Genomic DNA, 22,677 nt, shown 5'->3' with positions numbered 1-22,677 from the left:
TTCTGCAGCCATTTTAGCTCCAAGCAGGCCATTTAGGACTCTGGAAATAGGGGCTTTTCTAGTAAGGGATCCAGGAACAGCATAGCTTTTCAGGCATTTGCTGTGTCAGGGCACCTCCTGGCTCACTGAATGTCCCCAGTGTATTCTATCAGCACAGTCTGTCTACCATGGTCTACCAGAGACCTCTGGTAGCACTTGTTGGTGCTCCATGGATTGTCTGATCACATGGTGCTGGCATACTGCCTTATTTCCAGCTGCTAAATTGCATTCAAAGGCCATTTAAAATACTTTCCTAATAAAACTTGCCTATAAAAATAGTTACTATAGCTGCTGCAGGGATGTTCTAGGAGCTGGTCCAAAAGACAGTCCCTACTGAGATGAGATCCACTCCACTAAAAAAGCTGGGAAATGTCAGCCTTAGCAGAAATCAAGAGCAGCAGAGAAGTGGCAGGGGAAGCGTTAATCAAGCCATGTGCTTTCTTAGTTAATGCACAGTCAGTCCTGCAGCTGATGAATAAGATAGGGAGCATGGCTTGGTGGGCAGTTTCTAAGCTGTTTAAATATGTTACAGCTTTGCTTATAAAGTAGAAGAGCTTGGATTAATTGGGTAAGTGGCACTTAGGAGACTGCAGGTTAGGAAGATGCAGAACGTGGCTAAATGCAGCTTGGGTGTTCACCTTCTTTTTTCTCATCAAATCTGTGGTTGCACTTTCCTTGTAGCTGTGGGGTTAGGACAAAGCCAATCAACTGCAGGTTTTATTGCCAGCGAGCTGAGACATGCAGCTGTTTCAATTCTTTGATCACGGAAGATAGCAGAGCAAGCAAACCCAGCGCTGATGCAAACTGCTTTTTATTTGAAAGCCCCTCGTGCAGCTGCTGGGCTCCCTGGAGGTGGCAGGGGAGGGCTGGCAGCCGCTGGCAGTGCCTGCAGCAGGTATGCTCACAAACCTCCTGGCCAGGTGGGTCCCCTCCTCCTTCTGCTGTTTCATGCCGGTGCCCAGCAGTGCGCTTCTTAGGAGCGAGCTGCTCCGTAGCCAGAGGAAGCTCTTGGAAGCTGGCATGTTCAGACTCGGTTTGCCTTGTTTCCCTTCTCGTGGGCAGGAAGCATATGTGTCCACCTCAGCCTTATCTCACCAGCTAGCTCCATGCTTTCACTTATCCTTCCTTTATCATTACTCTGTCAAGGCAAACCCTTCCAGGACTTTCTGACTCACATCCTGAAAACCTCTTTTTTTTTCTTCTTAGAACTTTGGCCCAAGATAGAGAAATTTTTTTCTTCGTATTTGGACATGCCTGGTGCATATGCCAGATACTACAAATAGCCCAATCTCTCTCCCCTTTGTCAGGCAGCATCTGGACTTTTTCCTTCTGTGTCATTGCCATGTAGACATTGGCTGGACTCTCTGCTGCATAATGGGTAAGAGCAAAAGAAAGGAGTGTCAGGGAGCCAGTCCCACCGTGCAGCTTGATTCAGGGCTGGATGCTGTCTTGTGTTTTGCAGTGGGAATTTAAGGGCTAGCATTCAGGCACTCTTTATTTCGAGACCTAAGCCCATAGTGGTGATGCAAGTAGTGGGACTGGTAGTTCTGAGGAGCAGAAGAGAACCTTCCCCCTAACAGCAGATTTCCACAGTGAGCCACAGATTGATGTCAAACACCCCCCACCAGCTGCCTGCCCCCAGAACCAGCGCCTTGTGCTGCAGTGGAAGCAATGCCTGGGAACCTTCTGGGTCGATGCTGAAATAATGAAAGAGATGGAGCAAAACAATATGTGGGTTCTGCATCCTTGGAATGGTCTCTGGTGCTCTGCCTGCAGATTCAAAGTATCTCACCCAGGGATGTTAAAATGTTGGTCGCCAGTGTCTGATTCTGCTTTCTGGGAATGTCTCCTTCTTTAGTTTATTAATCTTAAAAAACATCACGTTGCATAAGTGGTCTTTTTTCATTTTTATTTCTAAATGAAAGCTGTAACATGGAAAGTGTTGGGATTTATTTATTTTTTTTAAAGTGAATTTTAAATAAAATATAAGAATGACTTTCAAGCTTCTCTAATTCAGGTGCAGGCATTTGGAATATTTATCCATTCCGTCCTGATTCTTCATGTTCCATAAGTGTCATGGCATCACTTACAATGCACATCTTCACTGTGCATTACAGGAGTGTGATACCTCAGACCTGTGGGACTGTTATCTCAATAAAGGCTGTGTATGGCTGACCTAATTTCAAGTATCAGAATTAAGAGCAAAATCACTTTACTCTAGTTGACACTTTTTAAGCACTTTTTAAGAAGTGACAGCAGATGTTTAGGAACCCCTCTGCAGGTTTGCCCTTCCAGTCCAGGAATGAAGCCTGTATGTGTTCTTGTCCTCATGTCCTTATAACAGTCTTTGCCAGTAGGTGGGGTTCCAATCCTATTAAAAAACCTGGGAAGCTTGTGTATAAAGGCTCACTGCTCCTGCACTTCCATACACAAGCTGGCCACATCTGGAAATGTTTGATTTGATATAGTGTCGTTTTACATTGCAGAAATGAGCGTAAGCGGTTTTTTAACCCACCAAGTGAGAAATGTGATCTGGGTTTTACTACCGACCCTTTAAATAAAAAACAGATCGCTTATTAAACCATTATCTATCAAGGATATGGAGAGAGTTAGAAATATCCCAGGATCAGAACCGAAATTGGAATGGACACATTGCTGTCTACTGTCCGATCCCAGCCGTGCAGGAGCAGGCTGAAATGCTTCGTGTGGGGAAAGGATCCAGCCCTGACCCTGCCCTGCATCTGCCTGCTGTGGCAGGGCACTGCTCATAGGAAATCACTGAAACTCCTCACGGTGTAACTTGTTCTCAAGATCTGGATACTTCTTGTGCAGCAGTTGATCAGGGGATGCTGATGGGGTCCTTAGAGCCACCAGCCTGTTCACAGCCACATCCTCTGTGCAAGCAGAGACACTCAGTGGGCCAAGCTCCTTGCCAGCAAAATAGAATTCAGAGATTCTGTGCTCCTATTTGCCAGCTTTGCCTCCTGCGTGTATTTTTGCTTGAAAAAGAATTGCAGCTAATGTGGAGCTCTGGGCTCCAGCTTAAGGGATGCGTGCTGGTGAGCACAACCCATTTGTTTGCACGTTCAGTTTGAGTGAACGCCGCTTCCGTGCTGGTAGGGGCACATCCCTCTGGCTTTGATAGAGCCCACGTGAGCGAAACCAGAAGGATTTGAGTCCCTGTGAATTATGACAGTTGGCATCTGATATGAAACAAAGATCAGATCTGAGATGGATTTTTGCCATCATGTTGCATTTAAAAGCTCGTATTACTTTGGTTGTATTACATTGCATCACACTCGACCGAGTCAATGTGTCATAAAGCTGCCTAATGTAATTGTACACTGCATAAATGCAACAGAATGCCTTCAAAAAGTGATATTTCATGCTTGCTAGCTAACGCCTCGACAAAGATTAAATCCATGAAAAGTAAGTATGTCCAATTGTTGGTTTGGATCAGCAAATAATTCATTACCCACATTATCTTTTTCGAAATGTCACTCTGTGTTGTAAATCACCAAGGCCCTGCCTAAAATGCCAAGACGGAGTTTTTTTCAAAGAACAAATTAAATTTTAGGGCCAATTCAGGGGCGGATTTCTCTTGCAGCAGCACTGCCCATCTCCAAAGGTGAGGTACCCACCTGGCGCATTGCCTTCCTCTGCTGGGGCACAGCTCCTCCAGGCCAGCCCCTGGGCAGTGTCCATCCAGCAGCATGGGGTTCTGCCATTCTGCTGCTACAATCAGCAGGAAGGGAACATCTCTGCATCGTTCAAACTCACGGTCTGTTGTTGGCAGGAATGTCCAGGAGCCACGTTTGCTGCAGACAAAGCAGGATTTATTTCCTGCATTAGTTAATGGCACTTCCTTTCCCCAGCCAGCATTGGGACTGGAGGGTACAAATCTCAAACAGAGCAGCAAAACTCTAGTAACATTTTAACAGGATTTATTAACTTTATTTGCTTGAATAAACATTGGGATCCTCAAGCACTTTTTATTCTGAAGATTAACAAAGAAGATGGTTGCCTGATGCTGGGCTTTCAGCATCTTGTGGGCACCTTTCTCCAGTTCCTTTACACGTCTCAACGCAGATCATCTATTGGGTCCCATGAAGGACATCAGCCCCAAAGTGCACACCTGTATTGCTGAGTGACAAAGCTCGTGGATAACACAGTATTTCCACAGCTGGGTTGTAAGCTGCTCACTGTCTCATAGGTTCAAAAGATTCCACGCGCCCGTAAATCTCCACGCCATCAGTGTACAGTGGTACAAATTTGCAAGATATTTGTACAGCACAAATACAAATTTCATGAGTAATATTTTTATCACGCAGAGAGGAAAACAGCACACACCTTAAATGTAAGCATCAATTTGGATGAAGTAATATTGGAATTCGTGTACATACATAAAATTTTATAGCTATTATTTAATGCTTGTTACACCTCAGTTCCTATCTGCGCATGGAACTTGTTTGCTCTTTATGTTCCTGTGTGTACTTTGCATTCAGTTTCTGACATCTCTCTAGAGCTATTTGCCTACCCAGGTAATGAGCTGTTTCACATTTGGTGCCAATTAGGAGACATTCCAGGCTACTGATACAGTTACAAATGTTGATTCTCAGAAATGTGTGAAATGTGTGGACCAGATTCTGATCCATTCATTCTAAAGCACAGCAACACCAATAACTTCAGATGAGTCATTCTTGATTTATGGATATGATTTGTACACAATAAAAGAGCCTGGCCCTCGCTATTTCCCTGCTGCAGTGGTGTTTGCTTTGGGGGGCTCATTACACCACAGGCTGCTGCTTGCTTAGGGTTGATTGTGAGCTCATGGACCAAATGCACACCTGAACGTATCCGAATGTTTATGAGAAAGGATTGGGCTTGGAGCATGGGGCTCACAGTTCACCTTCCTACCTGCAGTGATCATAGGCAAAGTGCTGAACCTATCTATTCCATTTCTGCAGTAGATACAATTTTTGTCTTTACAAAACTCACAGTGATTGCCCAATAATTCTGATTTTTGAAACAATCCCAATGTCTTGGTTGAAACTTTTCCATTTTGAACAATGTTTTTATGCTTCTATTGAAAGAAATCAACAGACTGCTTGTGAAAGAAAACACTTCCAATTCCATATGGAAAATGACTGAAGGGGATGTACAAATGCAAGATTGCCTGCTGAAACATTAACAGATTTGTCACACTGTTAGACTCAGAGCCCTACAAAGATGAGAAGAAAGCGGTTCTGTGTGGAGTTGGAACTCCTCGCTGTCTGCAGGGCCGTGCAGAATGCTCAGCTGCAGTGTTCTTGTGCCTTCCCAATTCCTTGGTGCTTATTTGCTACTGAAAAGTCACCTGTTAAGGACATATACTGTGTCTAGATGTTATAATGAGGAAAAAGCAGGGAAATCAGAGCATTCTGGAGCATACCCCACTACATGTGCATGACTAAAGATACATAACTTCCATGCTGAAGCTGTACTTTGATCTCAGGGTATTCCCCTTTAATTTGTTTTGTTAGCTTTTATCCCAAAATCTTTCTGCCTGGAAACTGGAGTTTTCTGCACACACCGTAGTCCATGTGTGCAGCATGGGCCAAAATGGGCCAAGGCTGAAATCCACATCCTGCAGAGCTGTCCTTTGGTTTTGGGTGTTACTTTTTTCTTTCTTTCTGTGGCGTTCCAGTTCTGATCCTATCTGCTAATATCAGTTTGATGTCCCAACTTTTCCTTGTTAGCACAGGGAAATCATAAGCTCGTAGTGAGTGATAGCCAGTGGGCCTGGGATTGATTACAAACAAAAATCCTAGATAAGATCATAAATTTAACCCATCCCTGTGATGTGATCGTATCGGGATTCAAGTACGTCTAAAAAGTTGTTTCCGATTTTCAGCCACTTCATCTGGTTTCCATCCACCCCAGCTGGGAGCAAAGTGCTCTCCTAGTGGACGCTAATCCATGCCAGCCTGACTTGGAAGAAGCCCTTGTTTCTGTTGTTATTGTATTATAAAAGTGGATAGAAATGATTTAGACAAGATGGCCATTTCAAGGAGGATCAGTTCAAACACTGCTGAGATAAAGCCGACAGGATAACAAGGAAGCAGGGCTGCCTCCCCACCTCCTTACTTGCCTCCCCATTCCTTTCCTGAGGTGTAGATGCATTTAAACGATTTCAAAACGGTGTTTTTAACACCCTGAAAGTAATGGAGAACTACTAGAGATAAAGCCAGCACTTCATTAAGAGGAGCAACCGAAGCGACACGTGGCCAGGCTCAGCAAAACCCAGCACTGCAGTGCTCAGTGCATGCAGCTTCACTTTGGGAAGAGACATTTGCTCAGATATTGGGCATCTGGGGAAGAGATATTTGCCTCCCTGCTGGCACTTGCTGTCAGTCTGTCTGTGTGTGTATCATACCTCCGAGCTGCTGCTTGCCCTGCTGTAAGGTTCTGCTGTCTGCAAGCAGGCTGCTCCCTGCTCCTTCCAGCCCATGCTCTCCCATCCATCCCTCGCCCCTGGTACCAGGTGATTTAATGTTACTGTGGCTTTAACGGCCTCCTCGCTGCTCTGGCTACACAGTAGTTGTCTCCTGTGTGACTGTGCCTGGGAAAATCTATTACTGGAGTGCCATTAATCTGAGGCTGCCGCCTCTGGCACTTTCTGACTCTTCTATTTAATGGGCCTCTGCTTCCGGAGCTCTGGAGACATGCTGTTTTCCTCTCTTGATCAGCTTTGTTTAATTATCAAAATATTTGATGCAGAAAATTGACATTAGTTGTGAAGGTTTCTGCCTTCCTCTTCCTCGCAGCCTCCCTCCCTGCTTTGTGGTGACATTGAGATCTTCCACACGTACCACCTTCACCTTAAAGTAGAAAACCGTGTGAGCAATCATTTGCTTGGCCGGGCAGTGAGGGCTGAGCACGGGGCTGAGGCTGTCCCTGCTGGGCACAGCAATGCTCTGGGGATGCAGGGGCACGGGGAGCCCTGCACCTGTTCCAGGCTGAGAGCATCAGCAAAGCAGAGAGGCTCTGCAGGGCTCAGCATCGCCTGCATCCCTTGGGAGCTGAGCCTCCCACTCCTGCTGCTGTCTTTAAAGCAGCAACCTGGAGGCACTGCGGGTGCTTCGGTGCCCTTTGCTTAGCACTGACCTCACTGCCACACTTGGGGGTCTCCACAGAGAGGGAACACTGAGACCTCATTAGCAGGAAAAAAGACTGCTGGGGAGGAGACAAACTCAAAGAAGTTCTTAGCACTGGATGTTCTTAGCTGCTGGAATGACCACCGAAAGGAAGTGGGAGTTTCTCTGTGCTTGAAGTCTCTAAATTGAGAGACTGGATGCCACTCTGGAAACTGTTCTCTTCCCAGGCATGATGGGATGAAGTTTAGTGTAGGATAAGAAGGTGAAAATGTGCTCTTGTTGTGGTCTGTGTTTCATGCTGGGCTTTGAGTCTCTGCTGTGCTCGTCCTAGCACTGCTCCTTGCAGAGGGAAAGGACTCTACCGAGGCTCTGCAATTTGTGTTTTCCTTTTTTTCCCCTTCTTTCTGCTGCCTCTCTGTAAAATGCAATGAAGTGTGAATTACTGAGATTTGGGGCTACTGGGAGGCAAAGCAGGGGAGCTATTTGTGTAAGCCCAAAAGGCACGAATGCCATGGCGGTGTTCTCTCCTCATACCTATGCCTGTCTGCTCTACAGGACTCAGTCCCTTACTACAAACACCTACTGCTCTCTCTGTCTCCACTCTGTGTGCTATACTTCCTTCACAAGACACAGGCAGGCTGTAAGGAAAGTGGGGAAAGTGCAGATGGGGCCCATAAAAGTCACCCGGTGCATTACTGTGGTGGCTTCCAACGAGTAAATCACTTTCTAGCACTAGTTATCCTCATTTACCAGCAACACCTTGGATGCTGCTGTCATGATCAAACTGAGAATAATTGGTGCTTGGTGTTTGTATGGTTTATTTGGGGTCTCATTACATATATAAATAATGAATTACTAAAATGCTCTGGGCTCAGGTTTATTAGCAAACTTTTCATGAAAGCTCCCACACTTTCTGAAATAAAGGATCAGATTGATGATTCACAAGGAGCCTGACCAGTTTCACCTGCTAATCCATAGCTGCGTAATTAAAAACAAAATCAAACGCAAAAAAAATGGAAAAAAGAAGGCAAATCTATGGCTTCTGTTTTTTTTCCTCCTGCTTACATGATTTGTTCTTGCATGGTTTAACTTTTTCAGCCTCTTACCTCTCTCTTGCATTTTTTTATATTAGGGATATTTCTGATGATGTCAGTGAAGTTACCTGCGTGCAACTGTGGAGTAATCTATTGCAGGCAGCTGTGGAGCTCTCTGGTGAGTAATGAACATGCTGCAGATGTAATTAGATTCAAATTCTTGTGAATATTCACTGTTAAAAGATCAGTTATCAGTTATCGGTCTCCACGCTGTTTGATACTCAGAAATACAAAGCTGGCTTAGTAATGTGTGCTCATTGCATCACAGATGTAAGCATAAGGAGAGGAGGATCTCTAGCTTCATTTATACTGCAAATGAAAACAATCAGAAAGATACAAACCACCAAGGTGCAAAATGAGGTTTCCAATTCATAAGCACAAGCCACCAGGAGTTAAAACCTCTTGGTTTCTTCCCATAGTGCCCCAGGCAGTAGTTTTCATATATATTTCTCCATGGTCAGAAGTCAGAGCAGACCACTGCTATGTAAGACCTTGACTTTTTTTCCCTGACAGTTACAATTATTACAGCCCGGGGGACTCATTTTCTCAGTCTGGCCACCCGCTGACCCAGCCTGCAACCAGAATACACTTTAAAACAAACAAACAACAGCTCTGCTCCCCTCTCTTTGCTTCTCCTCCCCCAGCTCTGGAATATTTTTACACTGCACCCCTTGCAAAAGGATATTAGCCACTATTGCTGAAGGCACAATCACATTATCAGCACCATTCTCTCTCTCTTTCTCCCTCTCCTCCCCCCAAAGATAAATTTTTTATGTTGCTATTTTCTTCTCTTTTGTATTTGGCATTCGATATTTACTTGATAAACTGCAGAGCTGCTACTAAATGGGCCCTGATACAACTTAATAAATACATAACAGCATCCAGACTGCGCTGTATTACATTGCTGTGTCCTGGGCTGCTAAGGATCCTTGGAGATAATGTCAGCTAAATAAAAGTTATGCCTTAGCACGGGGAAAAAAATAGACTTATTTATTCTTGAATAATTGCTTATGCATTAAATGACTGCCTCTGCTGTTGAAACGAGCTGCCTGGTATTCCTGGCTTCCCCAGTCTGTCTTTCTGAAGTGCACACATGCGCTGTGTTTCTCCCTCGCATGCACAGAGCCTTGCTGTGCTAGCATCTATTCTTCTCTGGATGAATACGTAAGTAATGCACAACTAACACATTTTTACCGGGAGATTTTCCACTGTTCTGGCCAGGAAATGTCCACAAGCAAAACCTTGACATCTGTAGGTTAAACTTTTAGAAAGAAGTCTGTGTTTGGGTGCAGTGCTGAACTGAGGAGCGATTCAGTGTGTGAGTGTGGCAAGACCCAAACACAGGGGCTGGGCCTCACTACAGAAAGATATGAAAGTAAGGAGATACAGCAAAAAGTTACAGATCAAAGCTGACATGGGAGTAACTCGCTTTCCTCTAGAAAGCACAAACTTTTCTCTGTTTTTCTGTTTCCATTGTCATATTATAATACATCTTTTATCACCAAGCTTTTAGCATCTTTAGATTCTTTTTTTTTTTTTTTTTTTTTTTTTTTTTTTTTTTTTTTTTAATACAAAGAACAGTTTAAAGCAGGTAATTGCTAATCACCTAATGCACAAAATATTACTCCCACATTTGCAAGCACTTCTCAGCTGTGGTTGAGTGATAGGAACCACCACTCAGTGTCCTAGAGAAGCACATGTGTTTCTGAGATGACCTGTTTTCCCTGTGATAACATGGGTGGAGAGGATGCTTGCTTGCTTAAACACAGACACTATAGAGGTGCATTCAGGAGTCTTTCCTATAACCTCCTCTCCACTTTCCTTTTCTAAAATGGCTGGATTTTCTTTACTGGAGTCTTTTCCAACTGAGTTCTAATTGCTGAAACCAGCAGCATAAAATACCATCAACCAAAATGAAGTGCAGCAGACTCCCACAAGCTGCAAAAACTTTGCAACACAAAGCCACCTCACAAAGAGTTTAGCTCTATAGAAACCACAGTGAATGCTATGAAGAATCCCAGAAAACTTTGCACGATGCTTCAAAATGCACCACGGGGATCCAGTGCTTGTTACCTCCTGACACCATCTTTCTGTAAGGGAAAAAGCACAGAGCGATTACCCCGGGCTCTGCGCATTCAGTGCTACTATTGCAACGTTTCACATCTCACAAAGAAGCCAACAAGGACCTTTGATTGTCCCCGTTGAAGCTCCTGGTAAGCAGCAGGTCACTTCTCTCCAGCCCTCTGAGCTGGATGTGTGGGCACTGGTGTGCCCACTTGACAGGTGACTGGGGTACCAGACGGGCTGTCAGTGCTGCTGGGGGTTATCTGCATTTAGCTGCAGGCAGGAACTGAACCACAATGAGCATTAGAAAAGCTCACTGTTCCTCGCTTGTTTAGAGACAAGCCATCTCAAACTTGTTTGAAGCCTTTTTTATTGAATTCACACTCTTGTGCCAAGCACTGAAAGATTTACTTTGGCTATTGCTGTAAGATGGAAAGCATATGAATGCGTGGCTGTCTGCCAGCCATGGGTGAGCAGTGAAAGGTCTGCCACAATGGACGGTTACATGGAACAAATGTGAATGCACCGGGCCGACGTGACTGAAGAAAGGCCTTGGCGTTCAAAGAGCTGTGTGAGGCTTTATGCAGTGACTGAGGGAGGGTCAGGAGATAACACAGCCAACCTGCAGGGTTTTCTGCCGCAGGTATGTGTGTGTGCCGCCTGCGGGAGCAGCTGCCCGGCCCTCCTTGCAGCTCCTGCAGATGCCATCTGCAAAGGCAAAGGCCCACTTGGGCTTCCCCAGTGCAGGGTGCCCCAATTGCTGTTGTGTATTCCTTGCAGATGCTGCCATAATTTTGTTGTGGTACAATTTGACATACGACTCCCTGCTGCATCCGAAAGGGGCACATTATCTCAATTAATGTTTCACAGCAAACGTGGCACTGATAGTATTCATGGGACTAAGGACTATTACCATTCGCATGGTGACTAGAACAAGAATTATGACTACGTGTGTTTTCTGCTGCAAGATTTGCCCTCGGGCTCTTTTCTTTTTTTTTTTCCTTGTGACAATGTTCCCTTTTTCTTCCTCCTTCTGTTTTGATTTCTACTTAAAGTTTTATGGCTCTGTCCCCTCCAGGGTGCTATTATCTTGTATGCTAATAGGGCTATGCATATTCTATTAGCGTTGTCAGTGTGAGATAAGAGGCACATTCTGTAAGGAGCACTCAGGGGGTAATAATCACAGCAAGGGGTCTCAATGTTAGTACATTATCAGTCATCTTCACATTTCAGTGGAGCCTGTTTATGCACCTCTTCAGCTGCGTAGCTCAGACACTGAAAATTGCTGAATGTTTACGGAAACTGTTGTAGGGGAACATAATGAGATTTGAGATTGACTTGATAAAGGAGCCTTCTCCCTTGTTGCTTCCAGATACAAGATGTTTGGAACTGTATGCAGTAAGTAGGATAATATGTTATATGGCAGTTAGCAGCTAAAAGCAGGCTCAGATCCGCATTTCAAGCAATAGGGCAGGCTATCTAGGAAGAGAATTCAGAAGGGCTTCACACCATCACTGTTTCTTCAGAAATTTTTCTTTCTCACTTTTCCGAGTGGTAACACAGCAATGAGTGCCTGGTACCCCTCCGTTGGAAGGCTGGCAATTTGTACAGCCTGTAGTTTGAACTTGAATAATTGTCAGTAGGCTCACAGAAGGAAAATGAGCGACGGTATGTGAAGGGCAAATGAGCGACCACTGTACTGTGTTAGTTAGATATCATCCCTTGGAACATGAAATAGTTGTCCTGCTGATGCTGCGGGCTGGCAAAGCAGGTTTCTGCTGCTGGAAGTGCCTGTTGTTTCTCCTGTCTGCTTGTCATAAATTTGGTGCCTTTTTGCAGACCACAGGAATAGAGCCTGATGAGGAACAACACAAAATGCTGGGGTGAGGAACTGCTCATGCATTCAGAATGGAGGAACAGACAGTTCTTGGAGACAGACTGGGAACTTTTACAATAGAACTTTTCCTTTCTGCAAATAGAAAACTAAACATCCTGTCACGGGCGAAGCCTTTAGGAGAGCCTTAAAATGTTGCTCAGTGTAAATATGCAAGTTCCTAAGTGCAGAGATGCCTAGCTAATTCCTGGGAAGCTGCAGTTATATGCTGGCTACAGCTGAACAATCATAACAAGGAGGAAAGGGCTATGTTTTGGATCACTTCTGTAGTACTTAAGATTACACATGGATATGAACACTCCTTACTTTAAAAATATTTGTCCTTGACATTTCCAGACACATGGCTCACACCAAATGTATTCAGCTCCATCTCCTGAGGGTCTTGAGATTAAAACCCCTGCTTTCTCACCTTGTGATCTGGCATTAATAGCTGATAGAAAAATCACATACATGACTGACATCTTCCTAGAAATGTGAGACTGTGGAATTAATGAATGCCATGCTGGAAAGCAGGGGTCAGTTTGGAAATAGGATTTCTGTTGCCAGCCATCTAGTCATAAACTGGACAATCTGCCGCTCATTTTTTTTCTTCAGCATTGAGGAAAATTGGTCTGGAGAATAAAGCAGTCAGAAAATAAGTAGCTGTGTTTCCTTGGCCACTGGAGGTTGATGGACTTTCACGGCTTGTGGAAATCGGGCTGACTTCTGTTTTACAGAAGAGATGTTTGCGCATTCTTTGTGACTGCTGTGTTCTTTATCCCGATGGTATCTGCAGGAAAAAATCTGCAGATCTACAAAGCTGAGTTTTCTATAGGCTCAGGTTGCTCAAGGAACTGCTGGGCAGGCACTGTGAGCCCTGGGGGAAAGGGTATCCCTGCCCTGCATGGGGAGAGGAGGCATTTCCAGCCCCAAAAGGCAGCAGCTGATAGAGCTGGAGAGAACGGGCCATGGAAAAGTCTGTTCTGTATGATTTTAAAATGATTATCTCAATGAAAAAATTGCACTTCTCTAGAAAGTAGAAAGTTTCATCATAGAAAGAATGTATTTTGCTCGTTTTTAGCGTGCACCCGAAACTTGGAATCCTGTGTTTTATGGGAGATCTATTTCTTTTTTTCCTTTTACTTCTTTCCATGTTTCTGTTCTCTGCCTTCATTCAAAAGCAAATGAAAAAACAGATAAAAAGGAGCTGGGAGAGAGGGTTGGAGAGGAAAATCCTTTGGTTACACTTTGTTCTTGCTAAAAAAGAGGAATATCTGATTAAAAAAAAAAAAGCACCACCACCAGTTCTGCAAACACTCCATTAGAGAATGACACACCATTCTTCACTGCTCTGCTGAGGTGGCTCTCACTGCCTCTTGGCTCTGCTGCAATCATTACTGCTGCTTCTGGTGCACACCGCAGGGAAACTGCAGAACTGAGCGTCCACTGAGCCAGGAAACAAATGCAGAAAGGGAAAGAACTGCATGTCTTCTTTTGCTGCTCCTTCTGCATCTCAACAGGGAAAAAAACCTCATTGTGGACTCCCTCTAAGTGCCTTCCCCACTACAGGTGTGATCAAAGGAAAGTTTAGTTTCGTCAAAGGAAGTCTGTATTCAGCTGATGCAGTCATTGTAAATGATAAACGATGGCTTAATAAAAGGCATAATATCAGCGTTTATTAAAAGAATAAAACCAGGGAAAGATATGAAGACACATCTATGGGATGCATTCTGGGGGTTCATTATTGTTCCAGAGCAACTTTTGGAAGAACAACTCCTAGTGCACCGTGTGTGCCTCCGTCTGTGGGCTCTGACTGGGAGAGCTGGGCAGGCGCTGCGCTCCCCGTTGCTGCAGGCAGCCCTGCCTGAGCTCCGTGACTCCTGGCAGCTGGGCAGAGCTGTGGGCTGGGAGAGGAAACGGACCCACAGCCACTGGTGTGCATGAGAGCCATCCCATGTTGATCAGTGAGCGCATGAACGCCGCGCGGGGAGAAATGTGGAAGCAATTACTTTAAGAGCCGTCTTTTGGGCAATTCCCAAAGAGACATCAGACCCTGTATTTATGAAGCCTATTGCATCGGGCCCTAATGAAGCAATTAAGCAAAGGGTCCTCTGTGTTTGATCTAAATGTGGTAATTTTTACAAAAACATCGCCGAGTGATAGATACCCATAACTCAGAGTCCTTAATTGTACTTAATTTGTTTGGAATACGAATGTGCATTTAATTAAGCTGGGGCTTTGCCCACATGTTTAAAGAAGGGCTGTCAAGGAAAATTAAGACCCAGTTTGTTTTCAAAGTTACTGGTTTTTATCAGGGCAGGACAGCGATCTTCGAACAGAAGGTTACAGATAATTAGGCAGAGACCTCAAGCCAAAAAAAAAAAAAGCAGAGACACTGTACAGCTGAGAAAGCAGGAAGAAAAACTCCTTGATGAAGAAACATAAGAATCGGCTGTTCACATCGTAAAGTCATGCATGGCTAGGATTTGGTAAATGTGACCTGCTGCTCAAAATGTGTTTTGCGTTCTTAAACTTCAGCAGTGTGGATGGAGCCTGGCTGCGATCTGTGGCCGAGCAGATGGCTCCAGCACCAGAATTGCTGCTGTTCTTAAGGGCCACTGAGAACTGATGGCATCTCTGTCAAATGACAGTAAAGCAAAAATGACAAAAAGCATTTTTCTTGCTTACTCAAATTTGCCGAATCTAAAGCACTGGCTTTGAAAGCTGGCTTTAAAGTTGTCTCTCCCAATCATGGAAATGGAGGAGATGTTTTTCATCCTTCTGGGAAGTGTATTAGTGTGATGAGAGGAAAGGGAGTTTACTCCTGGATCCCTCGTGCTTTTAATGTGCTGATACTTCTGTGGAAAGCAGCAGAATGCACTTTGTTACGAGCAGCAATATTTCAGTGTTAGTGACAAAAGTGGAGGAAAGCGTGTAAATAAAACTGTTGAAGCATCTGGGGATTTAAATCTGTTTGTTTTTGTTTTTGTTTTCCCCTTTATCTAGTCGAAAAATAAAGAATGAAAAATGAATAATGCTTCCACACTTGTGAAGAAGAGAAAAATTTAGATTCCAAAGAATTCATTCCTCAGCACAGCAGCAAACGGAGCCCACGTGTGTGCACTGCAAGCTCCAATTTCTGCGGCTCCTGCAAGAATCTCGCACTGGTTATCAGCTTCTCAGCGCTGTCATTTTTAATGTCATGGGGAAGCATTCATGTCAAGAGATTCTTATTGTGGAAAATAGTTTTCTTGTTGTTATCTTGCAGTCTAAATAGGTTAGAGGGCTGACAAAGAACGCTGTGAACACAATGCTGGTGAGCAGTGAAGGACGTCACAGAGAGCGACCTGTCTGCAGCACGATGGCGCATCTGCAACGGCTGGAAACTGAACCCACATTGCAGCACTGTCTGAATGGCCAAAGTCACACCGGGAGCGTTCAGCTGGGCTGCCACTCTGAGGGCAGGGGCAGCACTGCTGGATTAAGGATCACAAAATGCAGAGAGTGGGGAGAGTTTGTAAAGGTGCCCCATTGCTGGATGGCGTTGTCTCCTGCTTCGGAATCTGCCGCTAAGTGACGAGCTGCTCAATGAAGCTGGCATCTCCCTGGGAGATGGTACCTGGCCCTCTCTGCTTGGGTGGCTCCATTTAAAAGTTGGCAGAATACCCAGAACAGCATCAGAATTAATTTAGTACAAAATTAGTTGACTTAAAGTAAACAGAATAAAATAAAATAAATCCTATGGTATTAAAGGCCTCTTGGCTGGACTGCTGCATGCCTAACACAGATTTATGGCCTGCTGTTGCTAGAACTTTGAAAAGACTGTGCAGTGCACGAGAACCCTGCAAGGCCTGCTCCAGGGAGCGCCCAGCAGCGCAGGCGTGGGGGGGTGTGGAGGTGCTCCATGATAAGATGCTGGAGGGGAAGATGCTGTGGGAGAGCCAGAAAGGGCTCAGTGGGAACGGGAGGCAAGACAAAGGCAAGGAGATGCTGATCCAGCGTGCCACCAAAATCCAAGCCACTCCGAGGACGTCTCTCATCCTGATGTATCTGCTAAGCACATTGAGCCAGTCTGCACACGTGAGGCCAAAACACAATCCCTCTCATGGTAAATGGCAACGTCAGCTGCTTCGCTCTCTTACTGGTGTTTAAAATTTTTGCAGCAAATAACAGAAAATTTGAAAGGACATCAGAAATGGATTTACAGGGCTCCAGGGAAATCAAATCTTTCCTGTTCCAACAGCTTCTTTATCATAACTTGCTTTCTCAGTCTCTGAATGATGTTCTATTAATCCTGGTGTGCAGTGATTACTATTAAATGCAGAGCTGGGTTGAACCTCAAATTGTGAAATAACCTTTTCTCTGTTTTCTCTAAGTCCAGCATGGTAAATTTTGGATAGAGGTCTACTGACCAAGTGGATAATTGCGTTCCAATGCATCCTGTGAATAATGCAGATAAAAAACCTTCAGTGAATAATTCATTTTGCCTCCAATCAGTTTGAATTAGTCCATTCATGTATGTATCCTTTCCAGTCTGCCTGTCTCTGAGCATGCATGTATTTACATAGCAATGTTGTAATTCTCAGGTACTTAAATATCAGATAGCTGTTATTTTGTGCATATGTTCCTGACTACTTTGTGCAGTTGCATATGTAAAAGTCAGCATTATATATTTTATTGTATGAAACATGACACATCATATTGGCTGCTGTGTTGGCTAAGATTTAATACTAAAAAGCCTTCAAATGCAGGCAGATCTCTTTGGCCTGCCAATGGATTACAGAATAAATCTTTTGGGCTCTTCTGTGTTCAGATGCAAGTTTTCAGCAGTGGTGTATGTTGCCAAAGGTACCTTACTTTTACCCTGCCAGCAGCTAATGGGTGCTTCTAGGTCAAGCACAGCCTATGAGTAGGAGGAAGCACTTGGTTTTGGAGGTGGTGTTCCTGGAGGGGTATGGATAGCGCTGAAATTGCCTGTGCATCACTGATACCTGCAGCTCAGGAGCCTTCATCTGAAAAGCAGAGGGAAGGCGCTGATTTCCTGATGGAATGGCTGAGGCCTGGGGATGCTCCCAATGGAATGGGCTGTGCGTCCTCCTGCCTCAGACAGACAACAAGGTGTGAGCACACAGCTCCTAATGGGGGCTGGCAGACGGTTTATCTTTGCCTGAGAGGTCCTGCTCTGCTGAGAGAGGCGGATGCTCATTTTTATTCCTTGTTGTGGGCTTTTCAGTTTCCAGTCCATTACAGGTGACACAGCTGATAAGGAGCCTGTCTGTTAGCACTGTCCCTGGAGGGGCGAATCTTCATCCCTCCCTGCACTCAAACCACAGCTGCCTGCACGTAGTTTTTGAGATCACGCTGGGCACCAAGCGAGGGCTTCTGTGCTGGAAGCCCTGCCAGGCCCTGTGCCACACAGCCCTCTTGGCTCTGAGTGGGGCATGGCAGCTCCAGGGCAAACCTCTTCTCCACTGGCGATGTCAGTGCGTAAATGAATGCTCTGTCATTTTCTGATTGAGTCAGAAGCAAAAATTGTACAGCTGCTCTGCTAACAGCTCCAGCGCACTGCTTGGCAAAGAGGTGCCCAGCAGACAGCTTTGCTGCAGAGCCATCGCCCGTGGAAAAGAGCAGGAGACAAAACTCGTGTCTGATATTCAAAAAATTATTTTCCTAGAGTTGATCCCTATCTTCCAGCAACACCACAAGGAAAGTTATGTGGCAGATTGACTTGAAATAGTTCCTACTTGGAGCGAGCAGTCTTCTCATTTCACAGAAATCTTTATTTATACTTCAGGGATTGGAGAAAATGAAGCAACATTTCTACAGGATGGTGCATTGCTCCTCTATTTGTCCGACAGACCTGTGCTGAGTACTCTGCGTGGTTTTGATATAAAGCCAAGAATGGGTTGTAGAAAAATGTGTATCACTAAAAGTTAGGTCCCCAAAGTCGAAAGTAAAACAAACAGCGAGAGATCATTATCTGAAGCAGACCTTTACTGGCTCTGTACAGACAAAAGTCATTGCTATGTTTTGTTTTTCTTTTCTTTTTTTTTCCTTTAGACCAAGTAGTATTGCTGTCTGTATTTGGGAATGTCTTAGTCTGTACAGTTGGGCGGGCGGTGCATTTATTCTGCTTGTGCCTTTTCTCTTCTCTTTGAAAGCCTATCACTGGCTCAGGGTGGACTCTTTGTGTGGCCTTCAGAGAGTCACTTAACCTTCCTGTGCATCAGTTTACTCATTTGTAAAAGGAGTATTATAATAATAGGCACCCCTTAGGGGCTCTTCCAGATTTAAATAATTAATGCTGGTAAAGCGGTTTGTGAGCCTCAGATTAAAGGTGCTAAATAAAGGCAATATATAAATATTTTTTACTCCAACTCTTTATAGAAAGAGCAAAGCCATAGCCCGATAACTCCTGGATTTATAGCTGGGAGTTAATGTTACCGTGCTCAGAGGAAATTTTAATTTCTGTGGTTCTGATTCAGCAGAGCTCTTAATTCCATCCTTAATTTTAGAAAGGCCCATTAATTTCCAGAGGCATGGCTCCCAGCCTGGAGTGCTTTGTTGCATTAGTTCCTTTAAGAGCAGTGCTGGACAAGAAGGATCAGCTGTGCATGTATGTGCATACGTGTGCCATGTGTGCTCATGACCTCAGCAAGAGCATCGCTGCAACCAGAATACAATCAGCAAGCCTCTTCAAGGTAGCAAAATTCATCCAGGATGTAAATCAATAAATGTAACGGGAGAGAAACTACAAGCTGTGCATTTCCACGGAGGCTGAGGTTTGTGGGAGGGATAGAGGCTGCTGAGCATGACCTAATGCCGCAGGAACAAAAAGCAACCACAGACCTCAGCATCTAAACAGTCTGAATATTGAACCAGAGGTCTTTGAGTAATTGTCCTTTCTTCACTCTGGGGGTGAAAAGGGTACATTAGACATTCACTAGCTGCAAATGGCACCTGACATCTCTTTAAGTGAAAGTCAGCTCGGAATTTTTTTTAATGGCCAAGCATAAATCTTTTAAATTATAAATCAATAAATAGTTAATTCAATAATAGGAATCTTTTAAATATTTAATGAGTCATATGCAGAATGGCTCTATAACTGGATGTTGATGGAACTGTGTCAAAGGAATTTGAATCAAACTTTTCTAAACTCCCCATATTAAAATAGTTATTGATTCAAACATAAACTATGAAGACTGCTGGAAAAGGACAGGGGGGGCGGGGGCTCAGCATGAATTTTCTCACCCGAGAAAATGTAGAATTAGCAGCTTATTTTGAGTCACGTATTCTTGAGCCTTTCAGGTAGTTTTAGTGTTCCCAGAACAAAACTGAGTATGAACCTATGCAGACAGCACACTGTGTGTGTGCATATTCATTGAAATCTTGTTTTAGTGGCACCTATGCCCTTAAAGAAAAGCAGTGGCCATCTGCCTCTCGTTAAAGGATTCTGCTAACCAGCACTGACATCGATATCCTGAACTGTCTCTGTCTGAAACTGACCCAAAGTTTTAATTTCTTTACTAGAATTTGCATGTGGAAGACAGTGGAAATTGTACCTACACATGCTAGACCTCAATTAGCTTCTTTCCATTTTTTTTGTTTTAGGGGAGATCTGCAGTCAGTGTTTACTGCTATTAGATTTGTGCTGTGCTAAGTCAACAGTTGTATTTCTAAGTTCCCTAAACTGGAGGAATCTCATGCTTAATCCTGCAGACTGTTATTGCATAGCAGATACTGCATCTTCACGTTTTTTGGCTTCCAACCCTTACTTCCAAAGCAATTGTCTAGATCTTGTGTTTCTCTCTTCAGCTGGCGATGTGGACACAGACTTTCCTTCAGTGCTACTGCAGTGTTGGTATTGGTGCTCGTGGCAGTCTTGGTTTGTGAATTGCTGAGTAGTCTGTATTGTTCTCTTCAGATAAAAGGGTGGAAGGGGCAATACTGGGAGCAGGATGCCTCCTGAAGTCGTGCCGGGTGGTGTCAGGAACTTTGTCTCACTACACCTTACTGCATCCATTTCACAGGTGGCTAAAAATGGTTGTGTCCTGAGAAGGCAAAACTCCACTGTGCAGATTTCATCTCGCTGCCTTTGAGGGGAGAGACTCCTGTACGTGCACCAGGAGTCAGTTTGGTTGGTTCAGTATTTGTAGCAGTTCGGAGTTTCATTTGTATTCTGCACACCTCTGCTCTCCCCTCTCTGTGTATGTACATCCAGTGAGGCTGCCTGCATATCCTTGTGGTTGTTCTTTTTTTTCCCCAGGATGACAGATACTGTAATAATGACAGTAGATTAATATCTCCTTAATCAGCCAAATGAACATGACATACAAGGGTGACAGTTCAATTTGCTGCTAACAGATTGTGCCTATCAGAGCCCTTCCATTCCAACTGATGTTTATTTCTGGCAGAGATCATATGGTTCTGGGAGGACTTCGGCTCCCACCAGCTCATAGACACCCATTAAATACATCGAGTACCGCATAGGTGTTACTCACCCGCCTGTCAGGACACTGCCTGCTTGGGAAATTAAATGAGCCTTGACACGTGCAATGGAGAGGCACTGTCACTTAGCTGGGCGAAGCAGCAACATGTATTATTGACTATGTGCTGCTGCAGGTCCCTCTCTTTATTGCTTGTTATTTTTTGTTTGATGTGCACTGTTGGCTGCTGAAACACGGATCGGACAGCAAGTCTGTCTCCTGGGGAGACGCATAACGAAACGTAATGGGGAGGAAGTGCAGACGGGGCATTAGTTTGGGTAGAAGTGGTCCATTACAGAACTGGCGGTGCTCAGAGTTTGTTTGCAGGTGGGATTTCAGGAGGATCTGGTTTCTAATTCTGAAATGCAATCTGCAGGCTCTAATTCAAATCTTTCTTTTCCTGCTTCCGGCGGCACTTCAGACAGAGTCGCCCCAGATACTGCACAAAGGGCCCTGAGTCCTCCCAAGGGCTGGCGCTGCTCCCTACCCACCCGGGGTCCCTCCTCAGCCCTGCAGACCCGTAACACAACACCCAAGCCTAGATGGGCACCGCCATGGTGGGACTGAAAGGAAGCCTGGACTCTGTGGGCTGCGTTTCGGTGCCTGCGGTGTCGGTGTTTGCAGCCCCGGCTCTGGCCGAGGACCGAGGTGGCGCACTGTGTGCTGAAGGCCTGGCTTTGCTGCTGATGTGTGAATCTGTCTTCTGCACTTACAGGTCTGATCCCGCAGCCCTTGCTGCTCCCTATGGGACTGTAATTGATCAGGAGAGTTTTCACTTGCTGGATGAACCCCAGTTATTTATTTTCATAGCGACTCAGGCCAGCCATCTGCCTGCTTTTGTTTAGACACCCTCGCAGTGCCCTTCCCGCGTGCGCGAAGCTGCTTAATTTTGCTGAGTCCCACCCAAAGACATAAATCATATTTGTAGATCTCTGCAGCCCTCGTGCACGGACAGGGACGGCTGCAGAGCTGAGCAGCAGGCTCATTTCATTGCCCTCTGCTTTTGGGATAGAACTTTTTGCACATCTCCCAGCAATTCCCTTCAGAGAAGACATGAGCTGTGTTTGTTTTTGAAAGATAAAATGCAAGTAGTTTCAGTAAAAAAGGTTCCAAGACAAAATTAACAATAAATTACCCAAACAACGACATTAAAAGATATCCACATGATTGTAATTATGGAGATAAATCCTTCCAAAGGAGGGTGCTGTCATTTTCCATTCTTGTTACAATTGCTGTCATACAAATTTGTTCATTATTTTTATCATTTTTTTCTTCTTATTACAGGGTTTGTCATAAGAATAACTCATCAGGGTTTTATGACTAATAAATTCTCTAAATTACAGTCCAAGGATGCATTACTTTATTTTTTTTTTCCTCCATATTCTGTATTTTAATTGCCTAGCTATTTCCCACTGCCTTTTTAAATGACTCATTAGGCTTAGGGGGAAAGAATAGAATTTAGTCCTCCTAAGATTTCGCATTCAGTTCTGTACACCTCAGAAGGGAATTGATATATGACAGGGAGTAAAAATGTGACGTGTCTGGGGAGAAGACTTTGGGTTTTAGGTATGAAAGATCTCAAAACCAAACGAAGTAGAAACACTGAAGGAAGCCCCAGCCCAGGAATCGATTACTGAAGTTATTTGAACAATTATTTGTGATAAGAAATGCATTTAAAATGTGCATGATTTTGTAAGGTATAAACACGGACGTAACCTTGACGTGTAAGTAGGTGTCCTGGGATCATTTGGGAGTTCTGAAGACTGAAATCAGGAGCTCCGTAAGCACTGTGGAGCCAGGAGCGCGCACAGCCTGAGGTGGCACTTTTGGTTGTATGTTGTGTTTATAGATTGAGCTCAGATGAGGGCAAACAGCAGCCAGGTGAGCACAGCACCTCTTGGGTCCCTCTTCTGGAATAAAAGGGGGAAGAAAAGCAGCTTTGAGTTTGCTGAGCCCCCGGCCCGTTCCAGCACTGACACAGCCTG

At 44.6% G+C, this 22,677-nt stretch overlaps 1 long non-coding RNA gene across 1 annotated transcript in view; it reads left to right on the top strand.

Annotated features, from left to right (window-relative positions):
- LOC128085125 (uncharacterized) overlaps window positions 1-20,026 on the top strand; it is a 52,641-nt gene extending 32,615 nt beyond the window's left edge. The window contains exons 3-4 of the long non-coding RNA XR_008208801.1: window positions 8,308-8,387; window positions 15,213-20,026. This is a non-coding gene — a long non-coding RNA (uncharacterized LOC128085125). The remainder of the gene's footprint in view (window positions 1-8,307; window positions 8,388-15,212) is intronic.
- Window positions 20,027-22,677: the final 2,651 nt, after the last annotated feature.

The sequence above is a fragment of the Tympanuchus pallidicinctus genome, unplaced genomic scaffold (genome assembly GCF_026119805.1).
Source record: "Tympanuchus pallidicinctus isolate F22 unplaced genomic scaffold, pur_lepc_1.0 scaffold29, whole genome shotgun sequence".
Taxonomy (NCBI): domain Eukaryota; kingdom Metazoa; phylum Chordata; class Aves; order Galliformes; family Phasianidae; genus Tympanuchus; species Tympanuchus pallidicinctus.
The sequence above is the reverse complement of the archived record's forward strand: the minus strand, read 5'-3'. Positions and strand labels throughout refer to the sequence as shown.